This window comes from Anguilla rostrata, chromosome 8, assembly GCF_018555375.3.
Source record: "Anguilla rostrata isolate EN2019 chromosome 8, ASM1855537v3, whole genome shotgun sequence".
In the NCBI taxonomy this organism is placed as follows: Eukaryota; Metazoa; Chordata; class Actinopteri; order Anguilliformes; family Anguillidae; genus Anguilla; species Anguilla rostrata.
The window spans coordinates 33423357-33447114 of record NC_057940.1 but is presented as its reverse complement, the minus strand read 5'-3'; the positions used below and the strand labels follow the sequence as shown (position 1 = coordinate 33447114).

The following is a 23758-nucleotide window of genomic DNA, read 5'->3' as shown; positions in this document are numbered from 1 at the left end:
AACTTTTATCTGTCAGAACAAATTGTCCAGGTAGGTTGAGCACAGCTCTGATAATCTTGTTTCTTTGTGTTTCTACTCATTTGTCAGCTCCGAGTCGAGGGATTCTGAAGTAAACAGCCCAAGGTCAATCCCCGCTCGCGGTGTATGGATCTTCCTCCAGACTAATAACACTGCAGCAGCACCAGGCCGGCAGCACCTGCATGCTTCCCGGCCGGGGTGTAACATATGGTATGCTCCCGGGAAAAAGGCGGAGGGTACCATTTTTCGGTGCAGCAGAGGGGTGGTTATTTTTTTCCCTTTTCTTCCCCCCCCCCCCGCAGCATTCATGGCTCCCACTCCATCCGTCCCGCGGCGGAGTTTCCCCGTTTGGAAGGGGAATAGCGGCGACCGCGCCGCCCGCGCTGTCGTCCATCACTGAGGCGCTCGGCCTCCAGTGGAAGCGAGCGCGGGGAGCGGGGATAAATCACAGCCCGGCGGGTTTGGGAGAGGACGTCACGGTGGCATTCTGACAGCGCCTTATTGAATCAGTAACAGCCGCGGCTCCGCCCCTGACAGCAGATCAGCGGATAAGAGCGCAGGAACCCAAAGCAGGCGGAATTTAATCAGAGGCTGGCACTTTTCCTGCGTCGGATATCAGATGGACGTCGGTCGGGTCTGAATCAATGCTTATTAACTGGCTGGGAGATCAGACCTCCTCCAATCAGAGCCCCGACACGCGGCGTGAATGAAAGTGATCGCTGTGCAGATCTTCGGAGAGTTTGAGTCTGGTTGAATGTTTCTTTCATGTGCTCCATTTCAGTGAAATAAAATTCTGATTATCCTGAAAATCACATTTTAAAAAATTAAAGTAGGCTACATCACAACTGTGTAAATGCAATCTCCTAGGAAGAGATTTTAAGACTATAGCTAAGGTGAATGACACTATTACAATATCATGCACACTCCGTGGCCACTTCATTAGGTATGTCTGCTCTTTAAGGTTAACCAGCACTGACATGACATCTGTTCACACAGAACACATTTTCACTGGAGGCCCTGCAGTCAGGTTCTGTGCTGGATGATGTAACAGAAACAGTTGATGCAGGCAGACGTCAGGTGGAGTCAGGATAGTGCAGAAAGGACCAGATACCTTGTTGACTGAAACCCTCCCCTTCCTTGGCATTGCTTCAGCTACAAATGTAGTGAACGAACAAGTGAACACATAGTTTCAACAGCAGAAAGTTCTGGTGATTTTGTTTGCATGGTGAGTGATGTCCGAGTGATTTGCTGAGTGATGTCCCATTAGTGATGGTAAAACCATTTTTTCCTGCCAAAAGAGGGGTCTGAAGCACCCAGTGGTGTACCCAGTGGTTTGAGGCGCATAACTTTCAGTCACCAGACCTGAACCCAAATGTGCATTGTTAGGGAACATACAACAATGTGGTCCGGGCCTAATGTCCTAGAAACATTCTAAAAGAAGTGGAATGATTCAGTTTTTTGTTCGGCATGTTCTCAGCAGACCATGGGCTGAATCACTGTGCCGTGCTTTAGCAGGAATGCAGCATTCAGGAGCCCCTAGTCCTGCACATGTTCTGCACAGCCATTAAATGCCATTAAAAGGAAATGATCACAATTCCATTTTTAGAAGATTCTTACAGAGAGGCAATTGCACTGCCAATTCCAACAAGGACATTCAAAAGAACAATTAAGGCTGCCTTTCACTGGATAGGCTGTGTGCCTATTACACCCCCCCCCCCCCCCAACATAAAATACAGCAGAAAGTATATAATTTCTCTCAAGCAAATTTTTCCCAAATCTGAAGGTCAGTGGACAATGGATTCTGCTTTAATAATGAATCGAAATATGCAAAAATATGGGTAAGCATAGTCCTTTGTACACAATTATTCTAAAATAAATTACAAGGCTTGACAGAGAAATAGAGGGGAAAAAAGAATGACTCTGGCTTCAAACCTGAAAAGTAGCCAAGGTTGAGAAAACACATGGAACAGTCTTAATAAACGGGGTGGCCTGTCTTTCCCGGCAGAATAGAAATAAATAAATAAAAATAACAAATAAATCCGCGACATCTCAGCCATGACCTACTTGCAGATTATCAATGAATAAAGGGCATGAATCATGTTATTAACTTTCCCCACCTCCCCTAAATAATAGGAGACAGCTTGTTGCTATGGACCACTGCGGACACAGCAATCGGCTTCCAGCTGTTGCCGGCGAGAGCTCCAGAATTCAATAAAACCGAAATGACATGCGGGTGATAAATAAGGCTCGGGGAGAAGGAGAGATGGAGCATCTCGAGTTCGATCATTATCGCATGCAATAAAGCAGTGAAGCCGTATTATATGCAAGAGTTACCCTGTTTGGTGAGACTAATATCAGACCTTCATATCAGAGCATTGTTCATTTATTAACCGCAGGCACAATCACTGTTTTCATTTCCAATGGATTCCTTTTACTGGAAGGATGTTTAGGTGCACTGAATTATTAACATTATGGGATATTTCATTGTTGTGTAATCAAAGCTGTACTATAGAATGAAAAGAATTAGATTTAGATTTTATACAGGGATTATGCATAGTAAATGGCATGCCAAATCATGTGAATGATTAACATAATTACCTAATTACACAATTTTTTTTTCCATAGACTGCGTTGTTGCCGTTCTCGTTGTTAGTGTTAATCAGTTTAACCTTCAGGGTCCAAGTTGAACTATGCGGTTGTTCCCTGCACTTGGACCGGTACTTCTCTCTAGGGGTTTTGTCATACTTGTTCCTGGTTATGGTTATACACTTTGTTGTACGTCGCTCTGGATAAGAGCGTCTGCCAAATGCCTGTAATGTAATGATATATATATATATATATATATATATATATATAATTATCTCTATGTATGGACTGTATTTACTGATTTGTCGTTTTGTCTTGTCCTTTTTATGTGATTTGCATTTGTTGTTGGTTGTGTGTCGTTGTTCACTGTGTTCTCATTTTCTGTACAGCACTTTCAGCTTATTATTATTATTATTATTATTATTTCCACAATGGTCATGATGATGAAAGAAATGTTTTACAGAATAATTTCCATAAGCCCTTCAATCCTACTTTAAAATGAACACCGAGCAGCTCAACTGCATAAGATACATTGTTTCTCCACAAAATCAATTCAGGGTTTAAACAAACTTCAGAAAACAGTAAAGCATGCCCATTTTGGAAATAAATACTCTGGATTTGCAAAGACAAGCAAAATGCATTCTTATATAGTCTCTAAATGGATCAGTGTTTCCAAAATCCTTGAAATCCTGAGAACAACACAGCAGCATGTTCATACAATGGTATAACAACACTAGTAAAGTTACACCAGAGCAACTCCACACAAGTGTTCAACATTACTACAGGCCAAATGCAAGCTGTGGATCCATCAGTCTTTTTTCTGCAACTCAGTACTCATGAACTTTCTAGAAGAATGACAGAATGCCACCCCACCCCCGTGCTTTTGTCATCACAGGCATCGACGGCACTGTTACAAAGTCAGAGGAGAATTGCATTGCATGGCCTTAGCTAGCACAGCAAGCTCCATTGATTTTATTCTGTGCACACTGTTAATAATTTAAGCATGCAGGCATTAATTTGAACACTGTCAAGTTTAATTACGACACGTCTGATGGTGATTTGCTTACTGTATCCGCAGATGTTCTGTAAAAAAATGAGAGCAAAATAAATATGAGGCTTGTCTGGATTCCTTAAGGTTTGTCTGAAAATTAAGCAGGGAGGGGAGAGTTCTTTGGCAGCTGGATGGTAGTGTGTTCCGTGTGGAATTATCCTGAAATTGCAAGTCAAATCTGTACCAGACACATCCCCCTGTCAGATGAGTGCAATACATACAAGGTTAAATATACTTTCACCCACAGTCTTCACTCCTCTCTAAATGTGTTGCTTTATGTGGGGGCTTTGAGGGTACTTTCAGCAATAAACAGAACACTCCTCCATCTAAAGGCCTGCAAATCAATCTGTGGAACTTCAAAAAGGATTTTTGTTACATTTGGGACTTCGATTACCAGTGGATCTTATTTCTGTCTCACAGAGTATACTATGTTTGCATCAAGCAATACATCTGTTTTACGAATAAAAATAGCTTAAATTGTCTTGTTTTTTAGCCTTGGGTTACTGCTAGCTCATGTAATTAATACATGCTGCCATGGGCTGGTTGATTGCAAGACAACTTGTTATATTTGGCTAAAACAAATTATGTCCATATCATTGAATATACTGCAATGCATTATCATTATCTTTGGGTACTAGCAAGGTTATGTGGTTTACAGCTTCCCAAAGAGGCACTTTGATTGACAGCTCTGGCCTACAAAGCTGAGAACATAACACTTGGAGAAGGTGAGGTTTTCATGCACTGAGCAGAAGCAGCACGTGATGCTGAATTTCTCAAGATCTCTTCAACTATTGAACACTCATAGCAATTCAAGCAATGAATTCATAGGAATATTTTGCAGAAACATTCCTTCACATCAGTTTTGGTACATTAAAAGAGAACTCTTTAATCTGAGATTGTGCAACCGTATAACTGTTTGTGATATGAAGCCAAACAGTTTGTTATCTGTTCTTTTTAAGCCTGATATCACACCACATTGGTATCTTTTCCTTGGGGTCTTCAGAAATTTAATGTAATATACTTTTGAATGAACTGATTTCACTGTAAAATGATTCTATTTTCAAATGACTAACAGCCCCTATCTTTTTAACAAGAAAAGTACATATGGAAAAAGAGTAAATATTTTGGCAAACTTATCAGTGGTGTTTAAGCCCCTCATAGCTGACTGAATTCCGTGGTGTATGTTGACTAAACTTCTAGGGGGAATCTGGGGAACGGTCCCATAACGCAGATGGGAAGGGAAGTGTGACTAAGGGAGAACGATGTTGTAGCCAGCCTGTCTAAACTAGCCTTTGAGCATTAAAGTTTCAAATTCTGCGGTATCTTCACTTTTAGTGGAACACTCCGAAGCTCAGCTTAGCCATTTTTAAGCTTTATAGCATATTTATACCACAATATCAGGCTTTATTAATAATTTGTGTACTGCCAAATGGTATGAGGTTCAGACTTCAAAGGAGGCAGAAGGAGGTAAATATATCTGTATCACCACCGAAGCTCTTAAAGAGACAAGCACTCAAAAAAAAACATTGTGTGGGATTTTCCTACACCTACATAGCTTATATAAAGTCTACCTGAATTCACAAGAAATGTCAGCTTCTCTGGCCGCCAGTTAATAAGTAAACTGTAAAATAAAATTTGACAGAGCTATTTAAATTTGTAACAAGTATAATCATAGAAGCCAAGTCCATTTATTTACATAAGACTTAAAAGAAATACAACTGGCGTATTTAAATAACTATTTAAAAAAAATACTTAAAATAAACACACATCTTTTGATATATTCCACTTTTGCGTCTAGTAAAGTAGTTCCCTTCACAGCAAAATGTTCAGTATTAAATATGCTATGAAAGCACATTTAACTCTGATAAAGCACATTTGATACCTTGTGGACTCACATAAACTCTGTTACAGTTAACTTAACACCAATCATTCCATCATGTCGGTCAAAGGGAAAGAAATTAAAAATACTAAATAATTAAAACGAAACATTTTAAAATATCAAATCCATTGCACGGTGTCTATCTACCCTAGTAGTGTGAGAAAACATTCACAATCACCACGAGGTTACCAGCGGGTGAAAATTGGAGGTATCTGCTGAGGAGGAAGCAGGTGGGGTCAACACCAGAGACGTGAACTGAATTAACTGGAGAGCTCAAAAGGTGCTTGTGTTTCTAACAGCCTTTCATTATGCAGGGCATGTCACGGAGAGGTGAAACCCCCCCCCCCCACCCCAAACCCCCTCCCCACCACCACCACCCTCCTTTAGTGACCCTTGAGGTCTAGTGGCTGTTCTGCAAATCCCTTTTGAAGTTACATAACTTCATCATTGTTACAAATTGGGAATCAATGCTAATAGATTCAGCCAGAGGAGAAAACACTATATGGAAAAACATGAGAAAGGGACATTTTTATGGTTGTGTAACAAATGTTTGTCTGGTTCTGCTTAGAAATGTTATCCGACCCCCACACTGTTATAGCCTATATCTGTGGAGCTATTCATAAATGTGAATTATATGAAAAAAGACAGTTATTGTAGGATCAGGTACTGATTAATGTGTGTGTATTGATTTCACAGGATTGCTTTGAATTAAAGAATTGAGCTTGAAAGACTGGAAAGTCATTTGGACGGGTGTGGGAAGGGCACATATGGATTATGCAACCCCCACCGCCCCCACCCCTACCCCCAACCACCACCACCATCACTCAAGTTCCCACTCTCTCTACAGGAAAAACCATGTAATACAGTATAACACCTCAACACACGCCCTGTATTTGCATAGATTGCTTCCAATCCCAATTATATACTTGGTGTCACCCAATGGCCTTGGTAAATGGAATGTTTTGCTCACGCCTTTTCAAAATCAATCTTCACACGTGCGCTAATAGTTGCAATCATAATTTCTAGCTTTGGCTTTTCAAACACTACATCTAAAATATGGATAGGTGAGTTAATCTTCTGAAGAATATGTGCTGGCTTCATCCCCCCTGACATTTCACATTTCAGAGAAACTGAACACAGAAAGTGTGCTTTAATAAAATAGTACCACTGGCAGCTGGAGCTGCAGATGAATTTTCGAAAGCAATTGTAAAAAATAAATGACTGCTTTCATTGAAAATTGACGGGCAATCTCTGCAGTATTCTGTCCTTTTTGTCTTACATTTGTGTAGTACAAATACCACAGACAGCACTATATATACGATTACTGACCATAGAAACAAGAAACAAATCATGTAAGTACTGCAGATATATATCCAATAGCTTTGCTTTTTACATATTTTTGAATGTTTGGGGAAATTTATCATTTATAGATTATGTAAATTTTAAAAAAGGACTTTCTAACTCATCTCAGATATTTATATCACTTCTGTCAGTGTTGAGTAATGAAACGGTATGCCACACAGGCCATCCAGGTGGAAATGGAAGTGTGAGCTAACCGGATTACCAGGTCAAACAGAACACCATTTTCAATCGGTGTAGCTGCACCAGGAAAATTCAAAGAAAAAAAAACATTGTTTTGAAATAACTTATCTAATTTTATTTTACTATGAATGCTAATTTCTGTGTTTTTGTGTTTCTCTGTTTTATTTTTTATTTTTGATATCATTGATTTGTGCTGTAAAACACAATATCATTATTACCATGCTTGTAATATAGTTCTCAGGTGTCTCTGATGATTAATATAATAACAGGTTTACTGCACTTAAGAGCTGTTTCACTATCTATAGCAGGGAAAGTATACACAAAGCATGGCTATCAAGCAAGTAAATCAGTACATTACCACTATATAATATTTATTAGTTAATTAGTTCATTTGCTTTGTTAGTTAATTTGTTATTGATTTAGTGCAGTCTGATGTATTTCAGAAGCACATTCACGAGTATAGGTGCTTGGGCAACAATCCCAGTGATGTCATTTTTCTTTTTATGCGCTTACTATTAGTGTTCATTTCCTGCTTACGCTATTACAGCTACATAAATCTGTGGGGTCATCTGAGGTCTAGCATGAGCAGTTTGCATTTTAGAGAATATAGTGAAAACATATAGTAGCAGTATAGCAGGATACTAACATGACATTGTTTTTTAGAATCGTAAATATTGTAATTGTGCATTGTTAAAAATTATTCTTCAGGTAGGTAAATGAAACACTGTGTCTTCACTGTATGTGCTTTTTCAGTGCAACACTGTCTCTTTAAGAACAGTCTTTGATTTAATCCCTTGCTGTACTTAGGCTCCATGGTGTTGCCAGACATGTTCTGACTACAAATTAAACTTTCACCTCACAAAACTAGAGTTATGAGCAATGGATAGCAGAAAACGTCCGTTGTGTAATGGCTTAGAGGATTGCTTGAATTTAATTTCAAGCAATGCATCTCTTCCGTCCCGTGTTTCATGTAGACAAAAAATGAAACAAAATGAAATTAAACAAAGCTTTCTCTGTCTCTGATAACAACTGGCTGACTGACTGACAAACTGAATGAATGAATGAATGAATGAATGGATGAATGGATGAATGAATTAATGAATTTATTACTTGCACAATAATGTCCATTAATTAGAGTGATGCATGACATTAAAATAGTTGTGACTAGAAACAAATACGAGAGACTAAAGGGTAAATCACTGTTGCCTAAAATCTATAATAGAATTTCATTTTTAGAGTCCCCTTGAATTTTCCTTTGCTTACAGTTGGAAAACATAGTTTAGATAAGGCTGATGGAAGAGAATTATCTAGCTGTAAATAAAATATGTCACCTGGCGGATGACTCAAGCTCTGCAGGTTCTCAAACACACATTTGGAGGAATGCTTACTGACCTTGTCTGGCTTCAGCCCAATCTGGGGTTTTGTCCCGAACCCCACATACAGCATCTCTGCTGCACTGCAATTTACCACAGCTAAGCTGGGACTGGGAGACTTATATAATGTTCCATTTTCCACTTTGTTTCAAATGGCCATGCTCCCCCCAGGCGAACAGGGGCATTTACATGTACTACATGCACCACTGCTCAGATACGGGGAGGTGATGGTCTTTAAAATTACCCATGCACATGCAGCGCTTTAATAGGTCCAAAATCAGGCTGGAACTGGATTTGACCAAGTCTGCTAATCGCTCGTCACGAACCTACTGCTGTATGACTTGGGTATTTTAGGCAGCTAAACGGGAAAGTGATAATTGCAAACTCCTTCTTTTGATTTTTGATGTCTGTGGTCTGAATTAAATAATTAGCGTTACCTGAGAGGTGTGATAAAGATGCCTGGTGACTCAACGCTTTAAGGGTGTTCATGCATAAACCATTAACCCTCTGCTAAACACACCGGGCCTTATTCTCCTGTTGCAAACGTTGGTGGACGATGACAGCAACAAAAAAAAGAATAAATGAAGTTGCAGTGCCCCACGTGCACACCGTGGATAGAATCAGTATAAATCGCAATTTATAGCAAACCCTTTCAGATGAGCTGAGGGGCTTTGAACAGGACCCGGCTTCACTTTATTGGACACTCTCAGGAAAGAGAGCTAATGATTTACTGGCTCTCGGCTGCCCAGCCAGGCTAGTGGAAATCACGATGGAAAAAAACGAGGGGAAGTGTAACCGTTAGAAGAGGGGGAAAAAAAACACAGGCAGGGAAAAAGCTAAAAAAAGATTTGGGTCTAGACTCATTTTCACTATTCCACCGTTTCATACTAAACATGGAAGAAAGCTTTGACCTCTGTGTGGACATGCATAATATCCATTACGCAATACCAGCGATGAACGAGCAGGTTTTCAAAAGGGATGCAAATATGGACATCAGCATTTATGGAGAAAAAAAAGAGCAGGCCACATGCAAGGTGAGGGAACAGACTCCCCCTGGCTCTCACTTTCTGTGAGCAATGGCACTAAGCTTTTTATTGCTGTTATTTATGTCCCTGTGCTCACATGGGGGGTTCACGCATAACTCTACGCTAACTCTAGAATCTTATTTCAGGGGGAGTGAGATATATACAAGGTGGCCAGGCATTTTAGCTGTTAACCTGACAATGTCCCAAAAGCAGAATGGCTTTTGAGTGTCTCTAACAAGCTGCAGTGTGACACCAATGTGACTCTCTCTCTCTCTCTCTCTCTCACACACACACACATCCATCCATTATCTAAACCCGCTTATCCTGAGCAGGGTCATGGGGGGTGCTGGAGCCTATCCCAGCATGCTTTGGGCAACAGGCAGGAATACACCCTGGACAGGCCGCCAATCTATAGCAGGGCACACACACCATTCTCTCACACACTCAAACCTATGGGCAAATTTTAGGTTCTCCAATTTGCCTACCTGCATGTCTTTGGACTGTGGGAGGAAACCGGAGTATCCGGAGGAAACCCACGCAGACATGGGGAGAACATGCAAACTCCACACAGAATCCCAAGCTGAGATTCGAACCCATGTACGCTGAATTTGTCCAGTTTGAATTTTGATAATGAGGTGGGAATTCCTGCAGTCTTTGACTCTGAACTTATAATTACTATTAACAAGGAAGTACTCACAGCCAGTAAGTATAAATAAGTCACTTAGCCACGATCACAACGATACAAGAAAGAGAAAAATGTACCAGGTAAAATTAGGCACTACACAGCTTTTTGTTTTGTTTTTCATGTTGAATATTGAAAAGTGGTCATTGTTTATTGGACATTTCAGTGATGGAAAAATATCTGTCATTGATTCATTTGTTTTTAAATTGCCTCTGACAGATTTCCTTCCCCCCGAGACTTGCAGTGACCATATATCACTCACCGGGTCACCTTTTCACCAGTCGGCCTCCAGTGTGATGTCACGACGTGGTTTCCCGGGGTGACGGGGAGCTGGCTAGGGATCAGTAGATGTTCTCCTGACTCGCTGACAAAACCACCCCGCTGCTCTTCTCGCCGAACTTCACCAGCAAGCGATCAGCAACGTCTCCCTCCAGGCAACAAAACTCATCACCTCCATCCAGCTTGTTAATCTCTCTCGCTCCATGATCAAAGGCTAGCGATAATGAAAATTCAATTTAAAAGAAGCAAGAGGCTTACATAGGTACTGTGAGCATTTCTGCACATTTCACACCCCGATTTTCTGCTCAGTTTCAAATTATAAAACTGTCCTATAGCCGAAGTGTTTGTACATTCAGGAGGGTGCAGACTAATGGCATTTTGTGCGTGTGTGCATGTGTGTGCGGTACATGTTGTGTGCATGAGCATTTCATTTTCACAGATGTACTCTTCCCATAGGAATGTTCAACTAATGATCCAATATAGACAAATGATGATACTCATCAAGCACTAAGTTTAATCAGTTCATCAAAAATATTTGCTGATGCATTCACATAATTCTAAATTGGGCCTATCATTCCGGACAGATAAAGATGTCCTGCAGAATGCAGACCAGACTTTTCATTTCTCTAGAGAAGGTGAAATGCTGACCCTATCTCTATTTCAAATTACTCTGTGGCAAACAGCTGACTTGAAGACAAACCCTTTACTTGAACCACATAATGTACTGAATAAGTGTGATTCCAGTTTTTGTTTGGGTCATCAAAGATTGCCAGCTAATGAGAATTCACACAAACATCACAGAAACAAATGCTGTATACTTATAATTTTACCTGTTTAATTTCCAAATGCCCCACACTTTTTTGGCAAGTCATCATACTAGATATTACAAATCATTGCAAATAATTTATACTGAATGTGGTCATGTGCCACTTTAGGAGGACCAGATAAAAGAACGGACATAATAAAATGGAAATCAAACTAACAGCAGCATATGAAAGAGATATACATTCATATGTTCCCTTTTTAAGAAATACAGAACATGTATCACATAACTTCTTTAGACCTCTATTTTTATGTCCCACTGGATAATCCATTAAAGGTGTGAAAGAACCTTATCTAAAAATGTCAGGTTTACAGCTACAGTAGGAAGTTTCCAGAATGAGAGGCGAGTTTCCAAATTCCCTCTAAGCACATCAGTTGCTATATGCTACTCTGTGGGGAGTATTACTCTGTAAAGTGCACCTTAAAGGTAAATCATGCTCAGCGAGACTCCCCAGGCCGCATGACCGGAAAGGTCACAGTGATCATGCATAATTGAACATCTTGCATGTGCACTGGGTGTTTTATTTTTAGATCTTATTTCACATTTTAAATGCATATATAAGGGCTGTACCAATTAGCATGTTAATCAGCCCCGTTTATAAACTAACGCTTTAGTCGGCAAATAATTTTAGATAAAATCGATTGGTCTTTTTCATGTGAAATGCTAATGTTTTAAATGTGTAATGTGGTCATAGTCATCTGGGGAAAGGGAGGTATCACTAGTTAAATTAATTTATTAGTTGAATTAATCTGCATATTTATCAGGAAACGTTAAATCTGTCAATTAAATATTAATATAAATAATCCTTAGGATCCAAAGCGAGCTGCAGACATGTTTCTAACCCCCTGTCCTTGACCATGCTAATTGGCCGGCCATTTGGTGCAATCAATACAACAATTGAGTTGGTAAGTGCCTTTCTTTTCAATGCACTCCATGCCGTTGACCTGAAACCTGGAGTCCTTGTTTAACATTACTGTATATGCCACCGGTGCAGCTGACTGTGATGAGTCACTGGAAGTTTTTTGCATCATCATTTTCACTTAGCTGGCTACCAACAGAACCTACTGTATGAAAGGTTGCAGTGCCCGCAGGTAATGATTACATACTGTAAGGTAGCCATGCTACAATGCAGACAGTGCACTTTGTTTTCTTTTATCCCCTCTGAATCCAACTTATAACCAAAATATCCATCCATTTTTTTGGACAGTAATCAGCAGCTTTAATGACAAGGGTGTTGATCATTTTGTGATCCTTCCTTTTCCTGGATGGAAGCAACTGCATAAGTTAATGTAACAATTAAAAAAAGAAAAAAAACTATTTTAAGACAAAAGCACCATCAATCAATTTTGTCTAAAAAATAAAGAATTAGTTGATTAATTGGACTGATTAGTACTGTCGCGATTTCATCAAAAGACAGAACAGGTGGATCAATTCCTTGAGCCATTGCACTCGCACAGGCCAAGTAGAATGGGGAGGGAAAGTGAAATTTCCGTCTGATGCCATTTTCAGTATACCAATAAATGCCATGATAGCGCATTTCACCATGTACGGAAACAGCAACAACTTCACATAGTATAAGCAAATGAAGCATTGAATCATTCTGTAACTGCTAAATTTAAGTCTTCAAATCATTAGCAAATGATTTATATGCAGCTTTTCATTGGGTTTTTAAAAATGGTGTAGTTACAGGAGAACGGTCAGATTTGTGTACCAAATACAAGAACTATAATGACGTGTCCACCCTCGTCAAGTCTGTCTCTTAGGACATACAAACCCAATCACTGCCAAGGGTTTATTCTCCTTAAGCTTGACATCAGTTACAGGCCTTTAGTAGGCTACTGATGACATAGGATACCTCTGTGTGATCCATTTTAATACTTAAAGTTTCATGCTTTCCACCAGATTCAGAAGTCATCACAACTCTCAATACAAATTCTGGATTTATCGGCTTCCTGTCTGTCTAGGTGTCCAGCTTGCTTTACAAATATCAACATCTGATTACAGAAGCTAAAATGTATGATATAGAACATTTGTTTTACACAGAATATCTTACACCAACACTGGGCTTGCTATCCATTATATAAAACATACTGTGACACCATTTGACCCAAGATCACATTGAATTTTAATATTAGGTCATGAATAATGCTAGCTTGCAAGTTGACTTGAACTAGAATGAATGACTGGTTGCCATCTATGGATTTTAACTTTTTGCTGGAGTCGTGAAGTCATGTTTCCATATTGTATTGTAAACTCATGCTTATTATGGGATGGCAGTGGCTGTTTTCCAGATAATAGTCTGACCATCATGTGCAGAGATATGGCACCTCAAGAGATATCTTGCTTAATAACCTACCTTTCATTTCAAATGCAAAACAAAAAATAAGTGCTCTTGTTTTAATATTTAATTTAATATGAGCTTATGTATTTTTTCTCCCTTTTCTAGCATTTGAAATTCAACCAGACGAGGTGGCACAAAAGTGAAAAACCAAAGTGTTTCAGATTCCTATGTTCTGAGCTCCAACTACTGCAACTAGAACAAAAACCAGTTATTAGACAACATGCCTCTGCAATTTTTCAATGAAAAATAATATTAGTGCATAAGGAAAGATTTTTGTAGGTCATGAACATTTTTAACCATTTTGCCATTTACCATTCACCAATGTTTTAAAAACGTACTAGTTTTAAAAAATAATGCTTGTCTCAAGATTGTATTTATTTATTTAGTTTCTCGTCTCTGCGCATATAAAACAGACAGGACTTCAAACTGTTCTGTGCTGTGATGTGCTGGACCATAGCTTGCCAATGGCAGCTGTGGCCAGGAGTCAGATCGGGTAATGCACATCAGCCTCAGCACTGTCCAATATTATTTATTATCCATGAGCTCATCATTGACAGAGAAAACAGCAGTGTGTTTTTTCCCTGTTTTTTATTGTTCTGTATACGAATATTTCCCTCCTTTAAACTCACGGTGTAACAAGGTACCCTGTATGCAAAGAACATGTTGGGGACATATTCAGGAAGGGCAATTATGAAAGGTATAGAAAAGCAATTAGTTTAAGTGATGGAGAGTGCCGGGCCCCTTGCTGACTGAGGAGAACAAGGTGGTGCTGCAGTTCTGCCACTGATTGGTCGCCTAGCAACTCCCTGAACATCCCCTATAGTTCATTGTTCCAGAGAAGTGTGACAATCTGCAGTTCCATGGCTACGGCAAACCTTATCAGGACTGCAGCAGAGTCGTAGGTGGAAGATTCAGAGAGCCTGGGTTTAACACTAGGAAGCGAACCCATGACCCACCGTGCCTGCAGCCCATTACCACAGTGCCTCAGGACTTGGATAAATCAGTATTGTCAGAAACTGCCTTTTAAAACCAGTTATCTCCTGTGATCTTGCCAGACTAGATTGTCTTTACCAGAGGAGGTTCTCTTTTTTAAGAAAGGCTCATGAGAAACAAACAACTATTGCTGGAGCTTTGTCAAAAATAGATTGGCTACGGTTGTTTACGGTTGGTCAAATGATTAATCTGTCACACTCAGTAGCTGATCTGTTTTGACAGATACCGGTCACATTGGTCGTCTCTACTGAGACTCGCCATAGAATTATAGGTGTATGGAAGCATATGGCTGATTAATTAATTTCATGGAGACGCAAATTGAAAAATTATTGAAAAGATCTTTTTCCCCCTTCTTCCCCCCTATCTTGCCTATATAAGGCAATGACAAGATATTCGAAGCACAGACAATGCCAGCATGAAGTATTCTGCAGCCCAGGGCTCCTAATGAACAATGGAGGAGTAAACAAACCATAAATGAATCATCTCTTTAATTGAATTTCAAAGGACAAAACATGTTCTCCATCCCCGTTTCATATCAAATGTCTCTAGGAGCACACAGTGCAACTGTTATTTACAGGAGCTCTGTGTGGCTTGGGCGAGGCACTTCATTCCCTCCAAATCCTTCTGTCTGAATGCGTCTGAGCTCAGGTAATCTCCTGAACAAGAAGAGGGATTGGTTGCTGTTAAACTACAGAGTCTTAAAGGGATAGGGCAAGGCTTAGTGTAGAGCATGAAATATCACAAGCTTTTCATAATTGCCCCAGCTCTATTTCGCAACCCAATTAATATTTGTTTTGTTTAGTTTGGAGCAATATTTTTATGACATGTACAGGGTAGGTGGAGTCACAGTCCTCTAACACCTTCCTACAGTACCATTCTCTCCACAACTGCTTCTGGATGAAAACAATGAATGGCAGTGAAATATCTAGCTCCACAATTGTCTGAAAACATCCCATATATTGGAGCTTATTAATATTAATCATGATAATCAATAAAATATTTATTAAAGGTGCTGTAAGTTTGTTGTAAGAACACTTTTGTTCATATTTGGTTAAATTTCCTTAACATACCAACAGATATCAATGAATTAAAAGGTCTAAGAAAACAATCTGGTCTCTCTGACCGCCCCAGGCTCTGAGAATAGGCCACTCTAAATTCCACCATCCCTGAATCTTAACAACCAATCAAGACAGCTGTCTGTCCCACCTCCTGTTGTGCATTCACAGCGCTGCCAGAACAAACAGGGCGGGCGGGGCTAGGGCTACATGGATAAGAGCAGGGCAGAGGTAACATTACAAAGACCTCCAAATGATGCAAAACTCTAGTACAACCGGAGTTGTCATCTTACAATTAAAACCTTTAGAACTATATTTTTACTCATACCTAAAACAGCCAAAATTGAACATCATATTTATATGAAACGGACCTTAGCGACTTTCAATTGATTATGATAGGGTCACATATAGTTTTAAAGTTTTTAGCGTTGGATGACGAACTAGCACTGGAGTTTCGTTAGACTAACGTTATTGAGACCACAGAGACTGCTGATCGTCCACAGTCACACATAGCGATCATTTTATGTCTAGGATTTAGTGATCTGTATGTCTCACTGTCAAATTTAGTGAAAAATATCGTTTTAAAACTTTTAAAGGTACGATGACAAGGTAGCATTGGACATTTGTGTCATTAGCCAGCTTGTCACCAGTCACCAGTCACATTACATCACGTCAGCTGCTTTCACTACAAGCTGATGTATTGGGTTTCATCAGATTTTTTGTTTTTGCTTTCATTATCTGTATGTCTTAATGTCAAATTCAGATAAAATGTAGTTTTAAAGGTTTTAAAAAAGGTAGTACTGGAGTTTTGTGTCGTTTGGAGGTCTAGGTAATGTTATCGCTGCTCTGCTCCTGTCTGGGTATCTCTAGCCCCTCCTTGTTTGCTCTGGCATAAAATACATTTTACAATATTTTGCTACAAGCCACCACAAACATAGAAACTACATTAAAAACTGGAACTTTATGAATACAAATGAAAATAAATGAAATCTGCAATTGTTTAACAATGTCTAAATAGACTAGCAGAGCACATTCAAAAAGTGCAGTAATGACCATTGGCTAATACATGGACATCTTGTGTTTTCTAGTGCTATTGCATCACAATACCATTTTTTACTATAATGTCAGTTCAATCTTGAGTGAACGCAGTGATCCATTTTCTTGGAATTCACTCCTTCCGACTTTTTTGTCCTCCATACAAATAGCATTGCTAAGCAAACACTTTTTTCACTGTGATCTAGAGGTAACAGACACACAGTACTTGTTATTCTTGCAGCGTGCAATGTCGAGAAATATGAATTTCACAGGACATCACAGGTTATACAAGGTCTGTACAATTCCATAGGGGCAAAGATAAATGAATGCTGTGAATTTTAGCGAAACAAGGCTGTTCAGAGAGGCTACAGACATTAAGAGCATCTCCCACACTCAAAAGCCCAGGGATTTGTTTAGATCCTCGTGCAGGGAAATATGCTATATTATTTACTCACTTAGCCAGTGTCCTCAGACAGGGCCTCTCACACAGCTTACATTCAAACTCGTTATCCACTTATACATTTTGGATATTTCCTGAGGCAATTCGCATTAAACACAGCTGCTGACGGAGCATGAGAATCACTCGGTAAGATTTTGAAAAGGGACACTACGATATGCAACATAAGGCCTGCAAAATGAGGTCACGTTCGCACACAAAACTGTGAGGCTCGGAGTCTAATGCCAGGCTGCGGATTGTGACCTCACACCGCTGCTGCTGCACAGCTAAGCCACAGATTGATTAAAATGCAGTGGGTGTTATCCACGAGGTGGTTTCTTTATGCACCATCGTTATGCAAGCAGGAATACGAGGACCTGCTCCTGCAGTAGCTCTCTAACCTTCCCACAAATCTTCACTTTTGACATTGATTCCTCGCTCGTGCTTCCTGATAATGAACAACTGGGATAAGATTAATATATCCATAAAACATACAGTGAAGTATAGTATACATGTGAAGCGCCAGCTCTAAGGTAATGTCTATAATCAAGCAGGCGCAGCTTTATCAAGGAGTCTGTTCAGGGCACTGACCTTGTGCATACAAATAAAGGGGAGAGGTTCCTCCCCAATATGCAGAGCCCAGAATCTGAATACAAAGCACCCTTCATTAAATCAGATCTTCCCCCCATGTTCTCTTCTGTACCCAGCTCTGGTTCAATGTTAAGATGCGCCACAGAATCTGAAGGAAGTGCATGCACTGCGCCGTTCTATTTCTTGTGTGTGCGTGTGGGAGCAGCCTAACGTCCCCTCAGTCCCTGAGCTCCTCATCTGTGGGATGTAGCTCCTCATTACTCAAGCTTGGTCCTGGTAAACTGCTGCATCTGCAGGTTTCTGCTGCAGCCAGACACAGAGCCACCTGGCTCAGCTAATCATTGTTCTTGATTTAAACAATTTAACTTTGCTGCCCAACTCCGAAAGCATTAGTGTTTTAGAAGACTCGCAAGAACCACATTGGATTGTAGCCACTGGGGTTCAGTGGCCCAAAAAATTACCCACAATGGGACAATTTGAAGAGTACAATTACAGTGGAATTCAGTTTAAGAACGCTTTCTTTTTATATGCAGTACTATGTCCTGAATATACTTTTCCACATAGTAAGATTAAAAGGAAGTCTTGAATTGTGAATGAATTGCACATATACATATATATGAGCTAACCCGCCACACTGCGCTAATCAGCTTTAAAAGGGAGCAGCGCTATACCTTGACAGTTGATCACACCGAGTTAGCTGTTCAATCAGTTATTTGACGGGACGTAACCGAGTTTCTACCCTTCTCCTTGAGGGGTGTTCCGGCTGCAAAGAGGCCGGTAATTTGATCTTTCAGCTGCTTCCCATTGGCGTCCCAGAGGTGCTGTTACTCGTGATTGCATTAGACGGAGAGTAAAAGCGTGAGATCCTCCATGCTTTCTTCCTACAGCGTTGGTGGTCTGGGAGAGCTGATGGCACAAGCTCATTTGGGCAGGGTGATGGAAGCTTCGGCGCACAAATAGTTAACGGCAATGTGCCAATCGCTGTGGTTTGCTCTTACTTGTCAATTAAACCTGCTCATTCAAGCATGTAATCTATACCTCAATCATGCATGAAAACATCTATCAGAGTTTTGTTGCTTACGGAATTCACTAAAGTAAACTTAAGGACTCGGCACTCAAGGCTGACCACGGGCCATGGGTGGATAGCGATTCAAGCGCTGGAGACTAGGCATGAGGATTGGGTCTGCATATACACAAAGGAACAGAACTTCTGCACTGTTCAGAATGGCATTTTGGTACACGTGCACCAGTACAAAAAACCCCACAATTAATAGGCTACATAGCGTGTCAGTGCTACTTCTGCTTTTACTTTCAAACAAAGCAGTGATATTGCCAACCCTGCAATAGCAATTCCGCTATTACAGGGAATTGCCTTTACTGCTAACAAACCAGATACCACATCATAACATTGATACGGGCAGCAACTGATACCATGCAACAGTTATGAAAACCAATCGTGAGTGTTATGATAATGGATTGCCTATCGTAATGTCATTACCAGCTGAACTCAGCAGTACAGGCAATGTGTGTTTGAGGCTGTTTGATTACCTGTGCGGTCAGCCTGCTGGGGAATTGGTCCTCTTTAGGCACTACTGTAGAAATAAGCTCAGATTGGTCAAAAAGGAAAGAACAGCATAGTGCAAAGCACTTTTAAAAGGCAAAGTAACAGTGAAATGGTGCAGTGATGGTCTGGTTTAGAACCAGAAAGAGATCCCCTGAGATTGCTTTCATTGGCAGTGTAACAAACAGACGATTCAGCAAGATTAACAGCATATCAGTGTGTGTGTCTGGCGGGGGGGGGGGGTGTTAGTGCAGTGTATTATAAAAGTACATTCCATAAGTCAAATTATACATAGTGACTTGAGCTCTTGATAAAAGATTAAAGATTAATTAATGAAAGTGATTGCTCAGAACATAAAAGCCAATAGTACAGAGCGAGTTTGTTAAAGGAAGTTAACGCTAAAATACTTTTTAATCAACCAAAGATTTATATGTGTGAAATAAATCATCAGATGGCATACAATTTTTCTATATATGGTTGCTGGCTGAAAGAATAAATGTGTAGTCACAATCTTAAACGTCGGCATTATGAACAGGGTTTCTGCCTGTACCTTCTCAGCAGTAAGTAAACAACAATGCGTTGTTTTTTCCCCACTGGGGACTGTCCAGACTGCCCAGACCTATTTTAAAGGAGGGGGGGAAGGCCCTTTCCTGCTGAAATTGGAAGCACAGAATTGTCTAAAATGTCACTGCATTAATATTTGCCTTTATTGGAATGAAGGGGTCCATCCCAAACCTCGAAAAACAGTCCCAGACCAAGGGGCATCCAGATATTTTGGCCATGTAGTGTAGTATGTAAATCCTGCCAGTAGCCTACAACACAATTGAAGAGTGATAGTTTTAAGATAACTTGCATTAACGTCTTTAGCAAGTTGTTTGACATTGATGCTCAGTTGTTTGATCCCAAAATAGCTAACACTAGAAAAACAATGGAAGCATTCATCTAAAAACGAAATACTTAAGCGGAGCTGTTTACAGTCAAATGCAATAAAAACAATTTGGTTAGCCAAGCTAAATAGCTAGCTATATCTGCCATTGATAAGCCTATGTGGCGCTATATTGTAAAAAGCAACTGAAAACTGTAAGAGCCTGACACAGATGTTTACCAGGGAAAAGTAGCAGACTAGCAATTTTGTAATGTTTTTACAAGACAAAGCCATGTCAAGCAAGGACAGCGACATTGTTTATTCCATTTTTACAATAGGTTAATGTTCAATTTTACCTCATAAAATCTCAATGCAGCTCCAATATGTCCTATTAGCAACAATTTGTTCAGGAATTGTTGCAGGGGCAGATTCAGTAGCCTGAAATATTTAATAAAGAGAGTGTGCTAGAAATAAGGTCTAAAGCAAGGACGTCATACCCACGTACGTGCTTTATCCGTAAGCATTGCCGTTTTTTGTTCACACCAGAGCAGTGGCGGAAAATTCCGTAAATCTGGCGAAGTACCGACCTGAAAAATAGGAGGATGGTCTTACGTGTGGCAGCGGCACTTTGTAGCACGGTGAGCCCAGAGCCATAGAAAGAGGCTCTGTGTGAACCTAGGTGCCATGTATGCTTTCTGTATGACTGAAGGACATGATAAACAGAAATGCATTCTGGGAAACGTTTGGCTTTTTGTTTGTTTTAGTTGCAGTAATCCTTCTGTCTGTTTAAAAAAATTTATATACCACTGCATTTGTACTACAAGAAGGATGATGGACAACATATTATAACAAATAAGGAGCGAAATTCAATAATTGTTTGCAAAAATGGCTTAGTGAGGCAGCAACTAAAATTAGAGCAGTGTATTATTATAGAACTGCCTGATGCCTGATTCTTGTGCTGTTCAGTTTGGTTCAACACAATAACCATTTATCATGTGAGAAATAATGAAATACAAACTATTTGGCTGACTGGTGCCTGGGGTTCATAGTAGAAGATAGTGATGACACAATATCTTTCATCGACTCATATTGAGATGGTAGCATCATAGAAGCCACACAGTGCATATTCTCTGAGGGTGTCTTCAAACAAGAGGCACAGTTGGTGTAATAAACTGGTATTCAAGAGGATACCCTTGAGTAGAGAAACAATTTCAATTATTCCTTCCCCCTCATGAGCTAAATTACATCTGAGAGTAAAAGATGTACATGGAAGGTGACTCTTCACTCTACCTCTCACATCTGACACTCATCTCTACCCAAGTAGGCATGGTATTGTAGCATGACTAGCAACAGAGATCAGGCTTTGACCTATTTAAGGCCTTTTTGTTTGTTTATTTCTTAAAAACAGCTGAGCATTCCTACTGAAATAAAATAGGAGAAAGACCCAACCGGGTTGAGTGAATAAGGTTCACCAGAGCTTGGTATTGGAGCGTTCCTGGATGACATGGAAAGGTCAAAGGTTCATCCCCCTGCTACATCACACTTCAGATTGGTGGGTGGGGACAGTGCTCCTGTACTCACTGTCCAGGGGAATGAGAAAGCTTGTTCTTGTCCCCGAAAGCCCTGACCCTGGGAGTCATCTTGATTTAGACACTGGCTAATTTTATCGCTTGGTTGTAATACAAATGAAAACCTGGAAGCTCATTGCAGCACACAGGTGCACCGCTGTTCCTGTTCTCTCATTCCTCAGACCTCTTGGACACAATTCGCTGACTTGGGAGGCAAGTCAGCACTTTCAGCCAATCTAAATTTGGCTTGCCTCATTGCACTTATATAGACGGCCCCTCCGCAGGTTGTGACTCGGGGATGAATGAAGTAATCATTTATTTCCAACCCTCTTCCATAACGTCAGACAAATGTAACATTAAATGTAAGTACTGTGACTGCATGGAAACAACTGTTGATGGAATATGATCCTTGAGAGAACCTTAAGGTTAGGGGCCTGCTTCCTTTGAGTGCGCAACAGAGAACATTTTCTGTAGGTTGCATTTTAAATTCCAGCAGGTGCTTGTTTGCATACCTGATGCAATTTATGGTCATCTGTTCAGCCAAGCCCTCAGGGACTGTTTCTTCCAACGGTGCGGAGACTTGTATCTGCGACGATATGTCTCTACTCCCTCATCATTTAGCATGGCTCCCGCCCCCCACTCCACGGCATCAGTGAGACAGAATGATTGGTTCCCTGCTTGTGCTATTGATTCCATTTTAAATCACCTCGGAAAGTGAGTGCACAAATTCTCCAGTACATGCATTTTGAGGAGAGATTATCAAAGCCTTTTTCTGTGCTGTTGGAGCCTGTAATAACATGATTTGGTGCACCAGTGGCTCTGACAATATTACTGTACAAGTAATTGGTCTTGTAAGTGTTAAGTACCATTATGGGTGCTTGCATTTGCTAACAATTTTTTTTAATAGTTTTTTTTTTTTTTTTAAATGTGATTTATTACTGTAACGTGTCCACTCCTTGTTTTCTTAAAAGGACCATTTATCCTGGCTAAAAACACATCACTGAATAGCATTTTACTTGAAGCTTAGTGAAAGGCTGTTCACACTGACGCCAGAGTATAAGCGGTCCCGCTCTGAGAACACACTCTGTTCCCACAGTGCTAATAATCACGTTGCATGCGTCTATCAATCACAAACACAAAGAGGGATTATTCTCATTTTAAACTGAACAAGTGCAGAGCTGCAGATTCACGCAAGGAGATGAATGGGGTTTAACTGGCATGTAAAGCCCTGTTTATGCATGTGCAACAAAATGCCCCAAAGTCAAAGCATCCTGTAAACCCTTCTTCCTTTCTCTTTATTGTCTGCCAGGCAAGTTCCTTTTTAGACTCCATTCAAGTCAGGCCAGCTGTTATGTAACGTTACATAACTACCCTCAAACAGAAGCAGTGACCTCCCTCTAGTCAGGACAGGCAATTAGATGCATCAGTCTCGGTGCAGCAGCTAATTGGTTCTATATATAACAGCTTGAAGCATGCTGCAATCGCAGGCAGTGGCAGAACTCTGAAGGATGGATTTAGCAGTTGCATTTATTCATGGGGTGTAGTCATCTGCATCGAGGTAAAAAAAATAGAGGGACCAACTCTCTCTCCCCCCTCCCCTAGCCTAGCATCAGAGCCTGCCACCGGCGCCTTCTCCCTCGGCTGCGGTCCTTTTCGACTCATCCATATTCCCGCCCGATCCCTGGGTGGGGGAGTCAGCGGCGCATTCCCACGCGGCCTCCGCACGCAGCGGGCGACGGAGTGGGCGTGTGCGCAAAACCGCGCGCGCCGCGACCTTGAAGCGTTTCCACCGAGGGGATTTTCGGCACAGGATGACGACCGCCCCACGCGTCGCTCGCCGAACTTCCTCGAATCCTCCGTACCCGCCCACCCGCCTCCAGCAGAGGTGCCGTTCTTCGCCCGCTGCGCGATTCCTCGCGAGCTTGAGCGCTTCCGCCGTCCCGCCTCCCGCGCCCGCTAATGTGCGCGTGACAGGGCTCTGCGGCGAAACGCTTGCAGGGCTGTGTGTGCCTCGCGCTGGGGAATATCCAGCATAAACAGATTTTATAATGAGGT

The 23758-nt window shown here is 40.8% G+C and overlaps 1 long non-coding RNA gene across 4 annotated transcripts; it reads right to left on the bottom strand.

Annotated features, from left to right (window-relative positions):
• Positions 1 to 302: 302 nt before the first annotated feature.
• LOC135261469 (uncharacterized) lies at positions 303 to 20898 on the bottom strand. 4 transcript variants are annotated; one of them, XR_010331947.1, is made up of 6 exons: positions 20723 to 20898; positions 20492 to 20573; positions 19975 to 20082; positions 19258 to 19301; positions 10419 to 10649; positions 303 to 820 (listed from the first exon to the last, which is right to left on the bottom strand). It is a non-coding gene; the product is annotated as an uncharacterized LOC135261469 (long non-coding RNA). The 4 variants fall into 4 exon arrangements; XR_010331948.1 differs by having other exon boundaries at positions 19258 to 19298; positions 20723 to 20897; XR_010331946.1 differs by lacking the exons at positions 303 to 820; positions 10419 to 10649 and adding an exon at positions 15066 to 15248 and having other exon boundaries at positions 20723 to 20889.
• Between the last annotated feature and the right edge of the window lie 2860 nt (positions 20899 to 23758).